Genomic DNA, 19,701 nt, shown 5'->3' with positions numbered 1-19,701 from the left:
AATGTACTTCTTAAATATACTATATACATTCTAATTGCCAGAAATATTTTTCTCCCCACATCCCACCCCAAAGTAGATTCTTTTCTTTCTTACAGTACCTTGAAAATCCCTAAAATTTTACATTTCTGACCAGAGTTACAGACTGAGTCAGACTAATGTGACATCCACTAGGTTTTTAACAAATTCTTATTTTGCTTCTACTGTTATCTTTGTCCTAATTATGCCACCTGCCTTTACTTGAGTTTACTGTGGAGTATATGACACTAAGTTTAAATTTCTAGACATATCTATGAATTTCATGCAGCTTTAAATTCTCAGCAAGGATCTCCTCTATTAATATTTTCACATAGTAATATTTGTCAAAACTCTTGGGTTTTACGTAAGTTAACATGATTATTTTTTCACAACAGAAATTCAAATGAGATCCTAATCAACATATTGCTTCTTCTTTAAAGACCTTGACATAGACATAAAATTGCTGACATTTGGACCTATTAAGTTTGGTGGGTTTTTTGTTGCTGTTTTGTTTTACCTTTCACCGTGGAAAATTTGGTCTATCACCATCACAATGTTTACTGAGCCAACTATCTATAAGGACAAATAGCAAAGCTTCTTATTCATTCCAGCTAAATCAATTAGGCTATTCATACACTATTGAACATTTGCCAAAGTGCCACCCTTTTTTAGTATCAATAAAAAGCAATCTTGTAATAAAGGTTTATTTTGTTTTGAAAAAAAGCCAGGGTTCTCAAATTCACTGTATTACTGTGCAACTCTTGCTTCCCTTGCCTTCAACATTGTGTGGGCGGAGGAAAGAAACCAAGATATTCAGAACAAAATGTGAAGTCAAGAGAAATTTTTAGACAGCAATAAGTTGTGAAAATAACTTAAACTTACTGTCAGAACAATCTTTTGTACAGAAACATAAATGGAGGCATTTTAATATACCCCTGGCATTCAATAAAAATATGAGGCTCAGAATACCATAAACCCAGATATTCTATTTGTTTAAACTAATTGGGCTCTTTTATATATAACTCAAACTACAATTACAACCATATTCAAACAAGTTTTGTCTAATTCCTCTTAATACCTTTTCAAAAAGAGGACTTTATTTAAAGACAAATTCTTAATAATTCATGAAATATATTATTCCTTTTCTGTGATTATGAAATGTTCTTCAGTACATATTTAGACTATTAAGTTTTCTAAGACCATTCATTTAAAGTTACACTGTATCTTCAAAAGCCCACTTTAAACAAACCATCCTATTATTTATAAAACACACTAAGACTTATGTAAACACCAAACAAATACATACACTGCTGATTCTAGAATATGTATAATAGAATATAGTCTACAATTGCTTGTATTGCTGATCCACATAAAGTCACAGGAATTTCTTAAATGATAGAAGATTAAAGTAACACTTTTTAAGGCAATGCATGTACTATTAAGTTTTCATGCAAATCACTGATTACCTCTCCAGAGACACAACATAATTTTTGTTAGAAATGATTCTCAACTCTAGTATATACTACAAAAAATTATTGTGGTGGCTGCAGTAGAAAGCTTCTCACTTGATGTGTCCCAATAAGCTACGTGACTTTTGATTTTGAAATTTCTAATCCTGTGTCTTTTGAATTCACCATAATTCCAGATTCTTCCCAACTTCCCCCCCGCAATTTAAAGTGACATGGTTATTGCTCTCTCTATCACATATATCAAAAAAAGAATTTCTTTTGAGATAGGGTCTGGCTATATTGCCCGGGCGAGTCTGAAACTCCTGGGTTACTCCCATTTTTGCCACTCAGTAGCTGGGACTACAGGCACATGCCACTATGCTACGCTCATAATCAGACATTTTTGACAAAAATGAAACTAAATATGTAATAAATACTCAGTAAACAAGTGTTGTTAACGTTATCACTATTCACTTGTAAAAACTTCTAATAATATTTCAAGGCCCATTTGATGTTCTTTTCCCAGTCTGAAAGTTTTTCCTTATACCCTAAACTGGGTATAATCTTATTTGAGCTCCCATAGTTTATCTGCAATTCCTTTATGGGCCTTACCCAGTTTTCTACTATAGTTACATATGACCTTGTGCTATCTTCTATTAAAACTGAACACTCCTCCAAGGGAGAAACTGTCTTGCGCATTTTGCAGCACTTAATATTGAAGAAATAAAGGAAAAGACATTAAAAATAGTTTGCTAAATTAGATCTTATGAAGTCTTCATTTTAATTTGGTGCATAAAAAGGCATAAATATTTCTATAAAATTTATTCAAGAAATTTAGAAGAAAAAAATAAAATTTCCTAGAGACTATAGAATGTTACAGCCTTTGGGGAATAGATGTGCTTATTCCTATACACAGTAATATAACAGAGGAAACAGAAGAAGCTATATAAATGATATTAGAGGCCATAATATATTATTTTTTATTTCATTTAATACTTTGGGTATTAAAAAGGAAGAGTAAAACACAATGGGCAACTTATATTCCTTTTTGGTAAGAACTGGGTTTTCATTTTCAGACTAAAATCAGTTCTAGAAATCAACATGTAAAGACCCTGTTAGTGTCCTTCACAACCCTTTACTCCTCTCTCACCTTGAGGCCCTGAGTATCTAGGAGAGAATCTTCGTTTTCATGGTTCTTTATGAATTTCTTGGCCCAAAAGCACGGTCTGCTTAAGACATTAACAAACTAGCTATCAACAAATTTCATTACTAAAGCTAACAGGAAAATCAATAATAAGATGTTATATTAAACTTGTTAAAGTAGTGCCAAATTTTAAAATTCTGATACATTCTTAAAGCTCTCAGGGTCAAAAAGTTCTAGTAATTCATATATATATAGATATAGATATATATAGCTTTAAAACAGCAATGTAGAAGGAAATTCATATAAATCCCAAATTAGTACTAAATACTAAATAAGAAGAAAAAAAAAAAGAGAGAAAAACATGAACGTGTCTTTCCTAGTTGAGTGCTACCCCTTAAAATAGAAAAGGCACTATCAAGCATTATGGGCATCTGTTTCCTGCTGCCCAACAAATATTCCTCCTTTCTCTCATATAATGGTATCTTCATTTCCTTTTTGGAGGAAACCCCTCTTTTATTCTCAGTTTATATATATCTGGAGTTGACTATACCCTCAAACTTGATGGTTGGACATATGGCTCAGTCTCAAAAATCAGAGCTTCACAGTCTCCTGGCCACAAGGGAGTGGGCCATTCAGAGCCAATGAAATGCACTGAGACTTTTGCTGGGACTTTTAAGAAAGAAGGTCACTCTTTCCAGCTACACGACACTGGGTGGATTTAGGTGCTAAGGGAACTGAAGCTATCTTACGCTCATGTACAGATGGATCAGAAAGCCAACACCAAGAAAGCAGCACTAAGAAATGTACAGAAATTAAGTCTTGATGACATCATGAGAGCCTTGGATGGACCCATTCTTTAAGCCACACCTATCCTGAACCAATGTACACAAATCAATACATTTCCCTTTTCCCTTTCAAGTCTGTTTGAGTTGTTTCTGTCACAATAGAGTGTCTTAACTGACACAACAACTATTTCAAGTATGTTTGTTTCCCCAAAAGTAAATACACTGGGTCACAGAATCCAGTTTCAAAACCAAGGTAAAAACAGACTTTTCTTCATAGATGATTCTGGTTTTTCAAATCTGCCCTCTTCTCAAAGACTATTAGATATTTGTATCTTTTGTCTTTATACTGTCTTAATACAAAGGACATTCTTTTGCCACAAACGAATAAAACATTAACAATGGAAAAAAGAAATTAGTAAGTAATGGGGAATGAGGTGGGGGAGAGAACAAATCATCTATAGAAACTTTAAATAGTAATCAGACGTGCTTTTTATTTTTACTAAAGGCCTAAATGAGTGTCACAGTCTAAAGCTTGTGAAATTAAGCAGATTCAACTATATACAGCATCTAATACAAAGACATCAAAATACTAAAATCAAAGTTTCTATTCAAAAAGCAGCTGATAAAAATTAAAATTCACAGAAAAACTAAAAACAGACAAATCACTACACAATTTCAAAAGAGGTACCAGTTAATCATATTCATAAAAATTCTTGATTTTAAGCACACTATGTAGTTACAACATGATAATGAGCGCCAGTCATTCTGAAAATGTTTAGCAAAAGAAGATTTAACAGACTAAGTAAATCACGACAACTAAAGTCACTATATAGTAATGTAAAATTAGTACTTCCACTTTCTAGGGATTTTGGTGACTGTTAACAAGAAATGGAGAAAAGCAAACATGAAATAAAATAGAATTAAATATATATTCTTATATTTCTCAGATCGTATTAAAGTGAGCTTTTACCTGCATATTTTAGAAATTCTACATTTTAAGTACCACACGTGACTGCTAGAATGAATTTTATTACTCCTATGATCACAATGAGACCATTAATATGGAGGCTGTAAGCAAGAGGATAAGATAAATTATTATTACTTGAGATGAAGTAAAATAGAATGGTTAAGGGAGTTCTGGAGTCAGACTGCCTATGTCCAACTCCTGGCACTATCTTTTAATAGCTGTGAAACTTGGACCAATTTCACTGAGTCTCAGTTTCCTAACCTGTAAGACTAAGATAATAAATAACAGTAACTAACACATATGCAGTGCTTATTATAATAAATGACAGGCATTTCTCAAAGAGCTTTTTAAAAATTATTTAATTCCTAAAAATGTTCTTAGGAGATAAGTTATATTATCATCTATTTCATATAGGAGGAAACTGAGGCTCAGACCAGTTCAGTAAATTGACCATGGTCAAACAACTAGTAAGGGCTGACATCTGGGATTGAAACCTCAGAAATTTTGGTTAATACTTGCAATCATTATACCCTATTACCTTTTAATATAATATTACCTACCTCAAAGGATTGTTATGGGACATTAAACAAATGTCTAGTACACTGTAGTAGGTCAATAAAGGTTTCCTGTTAGAGTTTTTCTGACAGTAAATTCCTACTGAATTACCTGACTATTTCTATTATCAATTATTTAGAAATGATTACTTCAGTACAGAAACTATTTTCTGCTAAAGAGAATTTTTTTGGGAAAGGGACAATGATGGAAATTAATTTCTATTAAGGGTAATAAATCACTTTGAAGACTTGTATAGTGTGGTATTCTTGAGGCTCCCATAGGTTTGATCCGGGGCATGGAAATGGGAGGTACTTTTGAGGCATCCATGGGGAGAGTTAGAAACAAATATAAAGTTATCCCTTGGTATCTGCAGACTTTTCTCCAATACCCAAATCTGCAGATTTCCAAGACTTTTCTCCAATACCCAAATCTGCAGATGCTCAAATCCCTTATATAAAATGGCATAGTATTTGCATACATCCTCTGGTATACTTTAAATTATATCTGGATTACTTATAACAGCAGTCCCAATCTTTATGGCACCAGGGACCAGTTTCATGGAAGACAATTTTTCCACCGATGGGGGTTAGGAGTGAGTGGTTGTGGGGGAATGGTTTCAGGATGAAACTGTTCCACCTTAGATCATCAGGCATTAGTTAGATTCTCATAAGGAGCGCCCAACCTAGATCCCTCGCACTTCCCAACAGGGTTCACGCTCCTGTGAGATCTAATGCCCTGCTGATCTAACAGGAGGTGGAGCTCAGGCAGTAATGCTTGCTCATCCACCACTCGACTCCTCTGTGCAGCCTGGTTCCTAATACGCCACAGACAGGTAAAGGTCAATGCCCTGGGGATGGGGACCCCTGACTTATAATATCTAATAAAATGTAAGTGCTATGAAAATAGTTGTTATACTGTACTTTTTATTTGTATTATTTTATTGTTATATTGGTATTTTTATTGTATTTGTTTTCCAAATATTTTTGACCCATGGTTGGTTCAATCCTCAGATGCAGATCCCATGGATATGGAAGGCCAAAGGCAGAAAAGACAGGATCCTAATCGGCATGTAGTGATTGAAACAGTAATCTCTCTCCTTTTTGCTTTTTTTTTTTTACATTGAGACGGAGTCTCACTCCATTACCCAGACTGGAGTGCAGTGGTACCATCTCGGCTCACTGCAACCTCCACCTCCTGGGTTCAAGTAATTCTCTTGCCTCAGCCTCCCGAGTAGCTGGGATTACAGGCACACACCACCACGCTCAACTAATGTTTGTATTTTTAGTAGAGACGGGGTTTCACCCATGTTGGCCAGGCTGGTCTCAAACTTCTGACCTCAAATAATCCACCCACCTCGGCCTCCCAAAGTGCTGGGATTACAGGCGTGAGCCACTGTGCCCAGGCAGAAACAGTAATCTCTACCAGTATTGAAGGAGGCAGAACAGATATGGAAAGAAAACAGAGGTCTTTTTCACTATGGCAAGTTTGAAGAATTTTAGTTAATATGTCTAATAAGCAGTTGAAAATTTAAGTTGGCACACAGAGAAAGGTCCTGAATTGGCGACAGATCTTTCCCACTCTTTTTTGTCTTTCTACTAGAACAAGTCAGGATGCCAGTAGGAATAAAAAAAAAATAGCTTCCAATTCTTGAGTACCTACTTTATGCTTGACATTGTGCTGATAACTTTATATATTATCTCTATTCCTTTCAACAACCTTACCAGGAAGACACAGGTTGAGCATCCCTAATCTAAAAATCTGAAATCCAAAATGCTACAACACCTGAAACAATTTTTAAGTGCTAACACGATTCTCAAAGGAAATGCTCTTCCAAGTATAATGCAAATATTCCATAATCTGAAAAAATCTGAAATCCAAAACACTTTTTTGCCCCAAGCATTTTGGATAAGGAATTTAGTAAGTCCTGGTGAGGCTTATACTCAGAACTTTGAGATTAAGTAAACTGAGTCAACTGTCCAAAGCAACAGAGCTACCAATTAGTGGGGGAGGCATCTGAATAAAGTTTTCTTCTTATTAAAGCCTCTTTCTATTATACTACCTTAGCTTTAACTTGAATGACCACCTACGTCAAGTTCATTCTGGAAAGGGAAAAACAACAAAACTAATGGAGCTCTCAGACTGAGAAAATAGGGAATGAGTCTAGGAATATGTGGCTTCAAAAAGTACAAGTTTAATAGTGATACAAAAGAGCTGGAGAAAAAGAAGTGGACTTATAATTTAAAGACCCTTTAAACCCGAAGGAGCCTTGGAAATGGCCTAGTACTTTTATAAGTGTGGTCCATGGCCTATAGCAGTAGCACACCCAGAAGCCTGCTAAAAATGAAGAATCTCAAGCCCCAGTCATACTTACTGAATTAGCATATGCATTATAATATGATCCTTAGGTAATTTATACAATATATTAATGAAAAACACTGGCCTGATACCATTACAATAGATGAAGACACTAACCAGGTTAAAAAAACAGTTTGCAAAGCTAGAACTCAGGCCTCTTTATTTCTCAGTCTAGGATTCCTATGTCTTCATTATGTGCCCTCCAGACAAATACATCACTTCAAATTTCACTAACCTGAGGTCTGTGCCACAAACATTTAGAACTTAAAATGAGTTTCCATCAAATTAGCACTAAAAATTTTTATTTGTTACCATTTCATTTGGAATTTTAAGTACCCTCATGAGTTTTCTTCAATCATTTGTTTTTAACATCACTAAATGAAACATAAACATGCTATCCCTGACTACAAAGAATTCTTAAGCTCAAACAGTAAGTTTCACTTCACTGAACACTCAATGTGAAAAGAGAGTATAGAAGACAGAGACTTTCCATAGGCAAATTATTTAAAGTCATGGAATCCTGGAGCTGGAAGAGACCCGATACAACTGAGATGATAAAGAGATTTCATCAGAATGGCAATTATATATATAGTTTCTGACAGTGCTGTATCAAAAAGTTATCTGAAGCTGGTTTGGGATACAGATACAGATACAGCTAGCAGCTGTATCTGCCATGGGTTGGTTCCAAAGAGGGTGTGAGTTCTGGAGTTACTGACCTTGTAAAGATAAGGAAACTCAGGCTCAAAGAGGTTAAATGAAATATATAAAGTCACATATTGAGAAGATGAACCAGAACTCCAGGTCCCCTAACTTCTGATACAGCAGTTTTTATCCTGTATCATATTGCCTGTCCTATTTATTCAATAAAGAATATAAAATCCTTTTCATGTAATAGATAATAAAAACCAAACCAATTAGAAATGAACAGGGAATAAACACCTCAGATGGTTTTATAGGCATTATAGGATTTACAATCCTATAATAAGGACATACATGGAAGTACATTAAAAGATTTAAAATGAAGCCCACAACCTATAGATTGTATCATTGTGATCAATGAATGATCTCTGACTCAGACTGCTGACATTCTCCCTTCATGGAGAGTTTTTCCATATGACAATTCTTCTTTAGAGTTTATCCATGATGACTCAGGGTACCTAGATGGTACGAAGGAGCCTTCAATTTAAGGAGTAGGAGGAAAATGAGGGGGCCTACTGAATCATTAGCAGCCTACTCAGTTCTGAAACTCAGCAAATCCTTTTGGAAGCCATTTTAAAGTCAGCTTTAGGAGACAAATTCTGGCTAAAGCCTTAAAAGACTAGTCCTTAAGAGCTGAACTATATGCAAATAAATAACGTTATTTCTAAAAGAGACACAACCAAAACGCTTTAGCAAAATCTGATCTTCTTTTTGTTGAATAAATGTCAGTGATGAATTTTTTAAAATGTCTGCTCTCAATGAAGTTACAGATCTGCTCAATGTTAGACAGTTTAAGAGCCCCTGCTCAAAATTCATCCTAGTTCCTTTGAGGAACAGACAGGGCTAGTTCAGAGACTGAATCATCCTATTTTAAATGAAAATAACAGTAAAGCAGTAAGTATATTTAAAAAGCTTTTTGATACATAAGGTATGTCTATAGGACTAGTTTCTAATTAGAAGCAGCCACTACTTTACAAAAGATACATATTTAACACATTTTCTCATGAATGATGAACTTAACTAGTTTTGTAATTTGGATGTTTTGATCCTTTAATGGTGAATTTAAAGAATGACAGTGAGAAACAATTCAAAGAAAAATCCATCATGTTAATTGTAGTCTAAAATTAAAGCCAATCAGCTTTTAGTGCTTCCAGTACATGCAGTTCATTAAATCTGAAATAAACCCAGAGGAACATGAAGTACTATGGATAGTATCTGCCAAGAACCAGAAATTCAACATTAAGGTTTTGAAGAATCAACAAAGCACTTTCAATTGTTTTCACTTATTGTTAAAAAATAAAATTAAACTGTGCCTTCTAAAGACTAAGCCAAATGATATGTTGAACACTACAATGAGTTACTAGAAAAATATCAGGGCCAGTCACTTCATACTTCATTCTTGTGGAAGGAAGAAGTTATAACCTTCTTTACCACATTACTTATCTTTTTATCTTTTCCTCTTGACTGTCAAATAGAAGCTCAACAGAAGTACAGTCTCCCTCTAAGGTCATATATGATTATTATTACAGTAATGATGAAGTCCCCAATTGTTTGACATTTTTGGAAAAGACAACAAACATCAAGAGCTGAAAATAGCTTTTGAAATTCCACTATTACTATCAAACTTTGCTAATTTAGGTATGTAGGTTCTGGATGGATGCAGGATTAACTCAATGAGTATGAGTTTAAACTCACTGTTTCCTACTGTTTCCTACATTACTGAGTTTAAAAAGTATTGCATCCTACAGTTCACGTAGTTATCTCTTAGTGTCTGATGAGAGATCTTCACAACGGCACACAACAGAAATAGACAAGGAAAGTTTAAAAAGATTAAATATGGCACAAATAGGAAAAGTATTGTACTTGCCATCCACAGGTTTCTACTTTATACCCCTAATTCATTCCAAGTCTACTTTGTAAGTATAAAAATGGTAGACAAACATCGAAAACGCTGTTGAAGAGCAATAGGCATGACTAAAGCTGGCAAAGGATGATAAAGAGAGCTATTGGCAGAGTAATGAATAGATGAAAGTGAGACAGGCAGGAAATGAGAAGTATCTTGCAATGCACAAGCTGAGAATAACAACCTTGAACCTGTTGCTGTAAAAATCTACAAAGCTTAAATAATAGACTGAATTTTCAAATAATTTCTCAATTATTATTACTCATTACTATTTCCAAAATTAAGTATAGATTTTATCATGGTCATAAGGTTTAAGTCAACATGAAATGTAAGATGTCCTTTAGCAAAGCAACTTCTCTTCAAATGAAAGTTGTATTATTACTTCTATTCTCTACTTAATTTACACATTTGAGCCTTAGCTCATTAGGTCACAGACACTTAAGCACATCCAACTTAAGAGAATTATCCATAGTCATATTTACTGTTTTGTGAGATCCAATTTTTTCCTTTCCTTCCTTCTCTTCCTGACTTCCCTCTCCTTCTCTTCCATCATAAGTTACTCATTTATTCCACAAAAATGGAAATGAAAAACAGATTGATGATCCTACCAGTAAATCAACAGCCTGAATGAAAGCTATTTCTAAAATAAGTCACACTTCAGTATGGTCATCATCACAGAACTTCAAAGATCGTTATGAAAAACCACTCCCACTTGTTTTTTTTTTTTAGATTAATCAAAGGTTTTAAAGGACTTTCAGAGTTAATGGAAAGCCCAGGAATTAAATATGGGCCCAGTTGTTCCATGTTAACAGACTAGTGTTTAAAATACATTAAATAATCTAGTCCAGCAGCTCAGTCCTGATAGTATGTGCAGTATACAGTAAGAGAGTCTGGCTGTCTATCTATACATACACATGCATATTTACATCTACATACACTACAGGGACAAAAACTCTGAGTGAATTAAAGAACTAGATTCCTAACAATTTACTGAAAAATGTTTAAAATAGGCAGTTTTGTTAAAGTATTCCTTACACAGTTATATACTTATATTCTTAGTGGTCACTATGTAATTTACTACATGGTAAAAGTTCATAAATTCTACTTCATGGCATTAAATTTTAAATATAATTGGTTAAAAATACAAATGAGGCTGGGCGCAGTGGCTCACGCCTGTAATTCCAGCACTCTGGGAGGCCGAGGCGGTGGATCACGAGGTCAGGAGATCGAGCCCAACCTGGCCAACATGGTGAAACCCCGTCTCTACTAAAATACAAAAAATTAGCTGGGCGTAGTGGTGCGCGCCTATAATTCCAGCTACTTGGGAGGCTGAGGCAGGGGAATCACTTGAACTCAGGAGGTGGAGGTTGCAGTGAGCCGAGATTGCGCCACTGCACTCTAGCCTGGTGACAGAGTAAGACTCTGTCTCAAAAACAAAACAAAACAAAACAAATGAAAACGTTGTGCTCCCCCACCACTGGACATAAATAACAAGAAAAAGAATGGCTTTCTTGACTCAGTATTATCAGGAGAGTAAAAATCACTGAAATGTTTAGTTTCTCAGGTTGGAAAAACTGTACCTCTAAAGAATGAACTAGTATGGTAATTGTTCAAAGTAGTAATCCTACATGTATATTGTCCTGAGAGTAGATTTTTACAATCCATATTTATTGAGGTTTTGGGGGGCATTTAAACATTTAAATGAGATCCAATTTTTTCTATGCCTTTATTAATAAAGATTAAAAACAGTTCTTTAAGGTAAATCAGAATGTTTTCAAAACAACTACTAATCTGAGAAATGAAGCATGAATATAAGAAGACTTAAGAGCCAGATTCATCTCTTAACACTAACATGTGTTAGTCTTTTAGTTTCCCAAGTATATGCCATAGCGACAAGAGTTAAACAGTTTCACTGCATTTTAAATACCATCCCTTTAGTCTTGAATGCAGAAATGAAACTTACCTGAAATGACTGTTTTGAATACTTAGTATTAAGAATGGTATATGATCTTGTATGTGTGTATATGTGTGTGTGTGTGCATTTTGTGAGACCTTAAATATCCAAATGAGTATGGTGCCTTCCATACTAGTCATTCTCAGAAGTTATATACCCTTATTCCAAATGATGCTACAATTGTCCACAACATTATTAAAATTCCTTTTTGGTCTACGGGTGATTCTGACTTTTACAAACAATAACTGCCTTCTCAGATTGGATCTGATTTTTAGAAAGAGCCTCAAGTTACTTTCCATTTTCTTTCTGTCAAGATCCTCTGTGAGTCATTATCTGATAAATAACATGAAATATCACATGGCCAATCACCCCATTTTTCCTTAAAAACAAGGAGCAAATACAAAGTAATGAGCTATTTTCACGTGTGGCTCTTAAGCTGGCTTAGAAAACAACAACAAAAATTTCTAAAAGTCTTGAGTAATGCTAGTATTGTTAAGTGTACGGCTTCCACAGTGACTATTCTAAAGTAGAAGACTTATTTTAGATAAGTGTATAAAATATTTTTACTTTAAAGCAAGATGGACAACCAGCCCTACACAATGTAAGTCTTCTCTACCCTTCCTTTCCCATGCTGATGCTGATTTTATGTATTCATGCTCACCCTGATCTAGTGATCTAGTTACACTAGTTTTTTGTTGTTGTTGTTGTTGTTTGAGATGGAGTCTCGCTCATCGCCCAGGCTGGAGTGCAGTGGTGCGATCTCGGCTCACTGCAAGCTCTGCCTCCCGGGTTCATGCCATTCTCCTGCCTCAGCCTCCAGAGTAGCTGGGACTACAGGTGCCCGCCACCACGCCCGGCTAATTTTTTGTATTTTTGGTAGAGATGGGGTTTCACTGTGTTAGCCAGGATGGTCTGGATCTCCTAACCTCGTGATCCGCCTGCCTCGGCCTCCCAAAGTGCTGGGATTACAGGCATGAGCCACTGCGCCCGGCCGTTTTTTTTAAGACAGGATCTGGTTATGTTGCTCAGGCTGGTCTGAAACTCCTGGGCTCAAGTGATCCTCCCACCTCAGCCTCTAGAGTAGCTGGGACTACAGGTGCAAGTCACTATGCCTGGCTCACCCTTGTCTTCTTGTAGTTTCTTGCAGTTGTAGGCATGCTGCCATCTCAGGGCTACTGTACTTACTATTCCCTCTGTGTATAATGTCTTGCTCCAAAAAGTGACATGCAAGGCTTGCTCTGCTACCTCCTTCAGGTCATTATTCACTTTCTCAACTATTTATCATCTTCTCAATGAAGTCTTTTCTGACTACCCTTTAAAACTGCATCTTGGCCGGGCATGGTGGCTCACGCCTGTAATCCCAGCACTCTGGGAGGCCGAGGTGGGTGATCAGCTGAGGTCAGGAGTTTGAGACCAGTCTGGTCAACATGGTGAAACCCTGTCTCTACTAAAAATACGAAACTCTGCTGGGTGTGGTGGCGTACGCCTGTAATCCCAGCTACTCAGGAGGCTGAGGTAGGAGAATCACTTGAACCCAAGAAACGGAGGTAGAAGTGAGCTGTAATCACACCACTGCACTCCAGCCTGGGTGACAAGAGCAAAACTCCCATCTCAGAAACAAAAAACAAAAAACTGCATCCCCCTCCCAACCACATACTCAAATCCCATTTATTCTCCCTTCCCCTTCCCTGCTTTATTTTCCTGTTTGTGTGTAAAACTGTTTATTAGGGGAAATTTCAAACATACACAAAACTAAAGAGGAAGTAAGAAACCTCATGTATCCATAGAGCATCTACCTTCAGCAATTTTCAATATATGGCCAATCTTGTTTCATCTACGTTCCTCTCCCTTTCAATATTTTGAAGTAAAAACCCACACATCACATTTTAAGTTGTAAACACTTTATTATATATCTCTAAAACAACACTTAAAAAAAATACATTCTCACACCTGAAAAAATGGACAAATCCTTTTCATTAAATATCCAGAGTCTAAATCTCCCCAATTTTGAATAAACGTCTTTTTACAGTTAGTTTGCTCAAAGCGGGATATAACTAAGGTTCATACATTGCATTTGGTGGATAAGCCTCTTAAGTCTCTTTTAATCTTATAGTTCTCCCTCCCTCTCTTATTTCTTGCTATTAACTTTTTGAAGAAACCAGATCATTTTTCTTTTATTTTTTTAATTTTTATTTTTTTGAGGGTCTCGCTCTGTTGCCTAGGCTGGAGTGCAGTGGTGCAATCATGGTTCAAGGCAGCCTCAACCTCCCAGGTTTAAGTGATCTTCCCACCTCAGCTTCCTGAGTAGTTGGGACAGTGTACAGTTCATTTTTTAAAAAATTTTTTTGTAGAGACAGGGTCTCACCATGTTGCCCAGGCTGATCTTGAACTCCTGGACAAGAGGCATCTTCCCACCTCAGCCTCTCAAAGTGCTAGGATTACAGGTGTGACCCACTGCGTCCAGCCATTTTTCTTAAAACGCAATGTATTTTACTTATTTTATGGTTTGTGTCTTGTTATTAGAATGTAAACACCATGAAGGCAGAGATTTTAGTCTGTGAGGTATCAGCATCTAGACCTGTGACATGTAAAAGGCATCAATAAATATGAATGTATTTGGCATCCATGCCAAAAGTCCACTGCTCACCAACAGCAGAAATTGCTAATCACAGTAGTCTTTTCTCTTAAGTTTGAATAAGGACTCCCAGTTTTCTAAACATGGCACTCTAGGCAGCCACCACTAAACAATCAGATTTGGTACCCCAAATGAAATTTATTTGCTGTACCTGCTTTACCCTCTTCAAAAGTGTACTATCTCTAAAACAGATTTCATTGCACCTTGTATGTTGAAATTTTAGCATGATAAATTACTGTGTTTCTTGTCAACTACATTTAAACATTTCTTAGCTTATTTTAGACAGTTTAGGGGAAAAAGAAAACTGCAGCCAAAAAAAAATAGAAAAAGAAACTGTAGAAGATGGTGGGAAACCGGGGTTATTACATATTTTTAGAATTAGCAACATCCCAAGAGACTCATAAAATAAGAATTAGCAACAAATTTTCTGAAAAGGAAGTAAATTACATGTGTGTTGAATTAATTTTTAAAAAAACTACATGAACAGTCAAGATTAACTGGAGGATGAAGACAGATGTCAGGATTTTCCCATTTACAGGCATCAGCAACACATTCTATTTTTCTGCAACTGGTATTTTGAGGTGTAAACGTATTACAGGGGTGATACTAGAGTACTATGTAGAACCTCAATTCTCTGAAGTGGAGTTTATGTGGCAAAAAGAATCTAAAACATCTGGTACAACATTCTGAAAAAATTGTCAATTCTTTATAGAGTCATTTACAATTCATTTCTGTTAAACTACCAGATGAAGCTCTCTTTCTCTAGGCTTATTTCTGAAGGTAACTATGCTAATTGAAAGACTCCAATCAGATGTTTATGTTTTGATTACTTTTTTCTATCAAAAAAGAAAAAAATTAGAAATTCCCTGACATCCATTCAAGAAACACTGTGCTTTCTCTTTATTACCTGTAAATTCATTAAACAACAAAAAGTATTTAGGACCTACTAAACATAGTATGTTAGGCAGTTATTTTCAACCTTTGAAGGAAAAATAGAAGTGATCTATTCAAGACAATTTGGAAAAAAAAAAAAAAAAAAGCTAGTGGCAGAACTTGAAATCATATCCAGATATTTCAATGACCAATATTTCTTGTCTTGAGGTTCCCACACATTAGTCTAGGGGAATATTCTATGGCACAGGTCACACTTAAACTAAGAAAATATAATAAGCACTCCCCTCCCCCACTACCACAAGTGTAAAAAAAACTCCAAGAACCCAAATCCCTTGAAAGAATGACTTCTATTTACTTTGCTTGTGTAATATATTCAGAGGGAATCTGGAAAAGATGGCTAGAAATCTATAAACAGAAAGTGCTAAGTGGAATTCACTGTTTATAGACTTCAACTAGAATTTTGTCCCTTATATATGAATGCTGCCAGGAAACTTTATATTGTATTATTTAAAAACATCTTCATCAGGTTTTCTTCACTTTGTTGATTTTCTTCCTTTTTCCACTGGCTTTTAAATCTGCTTTACTCTCCTCAAAGACATAAATGTAACTTTTAGAATAACAGGACTTTTTTCCCCCAAAAGGAGCACCTAAAGCCACCTCAGTGCCATCATATATTAGTCATTATGAAATTTTAATATATACAGTTAAATATATTTGTATAATAAAATCATCCATAAAAGCCTTTCTAATCTAATAAATACTAGGATAGGTCTACATTGGTGTATTATGGTAAAATGTACACGTATATGTTAGTTTTCAATTCTAAGTCTTTGGCTTAAAATCTTTATCAGCTGTAGAAGCTTCTGCCTAAAAATATTAGTTGTCCACGAAGCATAATGACTATCTATAGTCGTTATCACCTGACCTACTAGAAAACCATAACGAATCATATTCTGAAATGATAGAACTCTTAAAATACAAAAGTGACATTCTGACAACCCAGAAGAGTCTGAAGCTAAATCAAACGGAAACATCCTTTGGCTTCCTCTTTGAAACTTGCCTCAATGGCATTTGGCAGTACTAGACTAGCTTCCTACCCCGTACTTTTCAGTCATTTCCTTTAAGGGGTCTCAAAGAAATTATAAAACCTGCAAAGCCAGACTTCGCCAGTCAACACTAACTTCTGCCTGCGGACTCCAGTGACTGAGCCAAGACAGTGTTAGTAGCTTCCTTAAAGTACAAATGTCCCCGGTAAATCTGGCTTGAAAATACCACAGAAAAAGTTCAACATAACCAACTGCAAGAACATTTAAATGTCAATCTTAAGGAAAGGATGGATTCTCTCCCCCTACAAACTCCACTGAGGCAAATTTCCAGCTTGCTTTTTAGAAGTAAATAAATACCACTACTACTACATTACAGCACTTCTACCATGCCAATAAAAAGCTAGGTGATAGTTTCCTCTTTAAAACCTGTAAATTCACTAGATGAGACATTATAACCACTTCACTACATGCAACTTTCCATACATATAATTGTTCTACTTTCCAATTATTTATGTTAAACTCAAGATCTCTTTTAACATACTATAGAAAGGGAACAGGTTAGAAGGCTCTGGAAAAATAAAATAAAATAACGAACATCTCACTTTCATTTTCTGATGCAACCACCAAAATCTAAAATGTAAGGACAACCACACAATACAAAATTAAATGTAAGAGAATTTAGAGTAAGTGAAACTATTCACTGTTACTACAGTTCTGATCATTATTTACCTGAGGAAAGAGCTAGTAGAAGTGATGCTTGATTTAAATTTTTGGTACTTTCCAGTTTGGTACCAAAGAAATAAAAACTCACAAAATAAATAAGGTCCTCAGAGTTAAAGATTTTTATCCAGAACAGGTTGTTGATATAAATAAAGGAATTCATATGCTGTATTTGTACAGTAAGAACAATGTTTTGAGACATGTAAATCTGATCACTCAGAAAATATTTTCTGTTGGCTATAAAGAAGATGCATCGTAAACTGAAACAGAACTGAACAAAGTGAACCTTTTCCACAACTAAAAAATTTTAAATTCACCCTATTAAGCAAACTGAATAAAAAATTCATTTCTCCTTAAGTGTGAGAGTAATACATATTCAACACAGTAAAGGACAATGCGATTTCTGAAACAAAAGATTATGTGCAAAGAAAACAAAGTAACATTTTGCAGAGTAAGAAAAAGTAGAGCCTGTGAACCGAAACAGATGACCTTTTCTTATCTATAAAGTATAAAGCTTCAGTTTTTAGCACAACCAGCATCTTACGAATAAAGTTCTCAATAATATTTGTTGATATACTGTTTGATGACTAAACGACAGGAATATTGTTGGTGCTGTTAAAACCAAGGCACATTTCCTTCTGTGTAGTGATTAAAATCTGTTAAATGGACATTTTTAAAAAACCTATGCCCTCTGTCCCATTCTTGCTCTCTTGCCTCTAAGAGACCTACACGTACAAAAATAAAAGTAGATGGTGACGTGACTTTATGATTTACATTAATTTCCCTACTCGAAGCATTTCTCAGTAACTCTTTAAAGGTTTTAAGATTCAAACACTATGTAAGAAGAATTATGGTTTGAACTACGTAACAATTACCTAGACATCTTTCGGACTTCAGCTAACCTGTAAGTAAAATGAGCATCTTTAACTTTTCCACGGGGCATTTGAGAACGGGTTCTTCCTCATAAACTCTTTCATATCCTCAGATACCAGGCGCGGTAAAAGATCAAGCGTATCCATCAGAGAGCTTTTCACGACCTCAGTTTACCCACTTAGGGAAACGGGCGTATTGTTTCCTAGGGGACCCAGGGGTGAAATTAATTAGCGTGTTTAAAATGCTCTGAGATCCGAAGATGAAAGGAAATGTGAAAGACGCGCGGAGATGATGACAACAATCATAACAATAAAAAGAATGACTAACTTGGAAGTCTGCGTTATGTAAGGGAGGAAAAGAAGTTATCAGATCCGCACAAACAAAAGGGAAACCCACCGCCCCTTTTGTTTCTCCCATTTCCCTCTCCTACCCGCCACCCGCAGAGCACCCCCCTCGCAGCCTGAGCGCGCGGCCAGCCAGGCGCGGGGCTCGGAGTTGGCCGCCGCGCGCCCGGCTCCCGGGCGGAGGGGGAGGCCGCACAGGGCCGGTTCCTGACAAAGGCGCTTCCTCCTGCCAGGGCGCGGGATGGAGGCGCCGCAAACTCCGCTCCCCGCCGCCGCGGGGGCGCGCAGCGGGCGGGGAGAGCTGGCTGGCTGGCCGCCGGAGAAGCCGCCGAGGAAGTTGCGCGCCCGCCCTCCCCGCGCCCCTCGGCGGCCTCGCCGCCATCCATCCAGCGGCGCCCCGCGGCCACACTTACCGGACAATTGCTGGTGGCCGGGATCCCAGCGCGGCCCCTGAGACCCGAGGCGAGAGGGTGAAGTGTTGTGCGCGGGGAGCACGAGCAGACAGCCCGCCGTTCCGCCGCTGCCCTCCGCGCCAGCCAGCCGAGCCCAGCGCGGGGAAGTTGACCACGAAGTCGAGCGCTGAGGAGCCGCGGAAGCAGGGAGAGGCGTTGGGGCTGCTTCGTGGTGCACTCCCGGAGGGCTGGGGACCAATTCGACCGCGCCGCGGGGCTGGCGCTGCTGCTGCTACTGCTGCTGCTGGTGGAGGCGGCGGCGGCGCCCCCCGACGGTCCCTCCACCTCACACCGCCTCTGGTTCACTGACATACACTCCCAGGGAGGGGAGGGGTCTAACCGGAGGGCGGGGCCTGAGGGAGGGGACGAGGCAGGGCCACAGCGGAAGGCGGTGTCGTCGCGCCGAGAACGCTCTTGGGAATTGTAGTTCTCTGGCTGAAGAAAAAAGGGATTCATTGTTGTCCAGCACTCGACCAGGCTCGCTCTGCACTGAGCATGCTCGAGGGCGAGGTTTGGGCCGCCCCCTCCCACCGTTACCATGGTCACCGACACACTTAGCGAACGTGTTCAGTGCAGATGTTGGCTGAACAAGGGCGGTCTTGTATTCTGGTGTTGTTGGGGATCCACCCCTTAGCCGGTCCTTCCTACTTCGCTCCACCCCGAACTCCTAGCCTCACCAGTCATAAGTGTCCAGTGAGATCTGACTTCCTCCCGATATTTCAGTCTTCCCTGCTGCCTAATTTATCTTCCACAAACCCTAAATCACGAATACCACTGTCCCTCATTTCCCTCAATTGAATCTTCTCTGTCTAAATTCAATTTTCTTTACCTAAGGCTTGTCGAAATGTAGTTGTTTCCAGTAATTGAACAATTAGGTTATAAAACTTACGAATATCACCACTATTAAAATCC

At 37.4% G+C, this 19,701-nt stretch overlaps 1 protein-coding gene across 7 annotated transcripts in view; it reads right to left on the bottom strand.

The window, feature by feature from the left end:
- Nucleotides 1-19,397, bottom strand: part of PELI1 (pellino E3 ubiquitin protein ligase 1) — a 66,186-nt gene extending 46,789 nt beyond the window's left edge. For 4 of the 7 annotated variants that reach the window (XR_012422324.1, XR_012422323.1, XR_012422321.1 and 1 more), the window contains exon 1: nt 18,751-19,397. The gene's annotated coding sequence lies outside the window, so the exon portion shown is untranslated. Of the gene's footprint in view, nt 1-18,022; nt 18,196-18,750 lie in introns of those variants that run through there. The other 3 variants (XR_012422325.1, XR_012422326.1, XM_065527029.2) reach the window with 2 other exon arrangements.
- Between the last annotated feature and the right edge of the window lie 304 nt (nt 19,398-19,701).

Source organism: Macaca fascicularis, chromosome 13 (assembly GCF_037993035.2).
Source record: "Macaca fascicularis isolate 582-1 chromosome 13, T2T-MFA8v1.1".
Classification (NCBI taxonomy): Eukaryota; Metazoa; Chordata; class Mammalia; order Primates; family Cercopithecidae; genus Macaca; species Macaca fascicularis.
The sequence above is the reverse complement of the archived record's forward strand: the minus strand, read 5'-3'. Positions and strand labels throughout refer to the sequence as shown.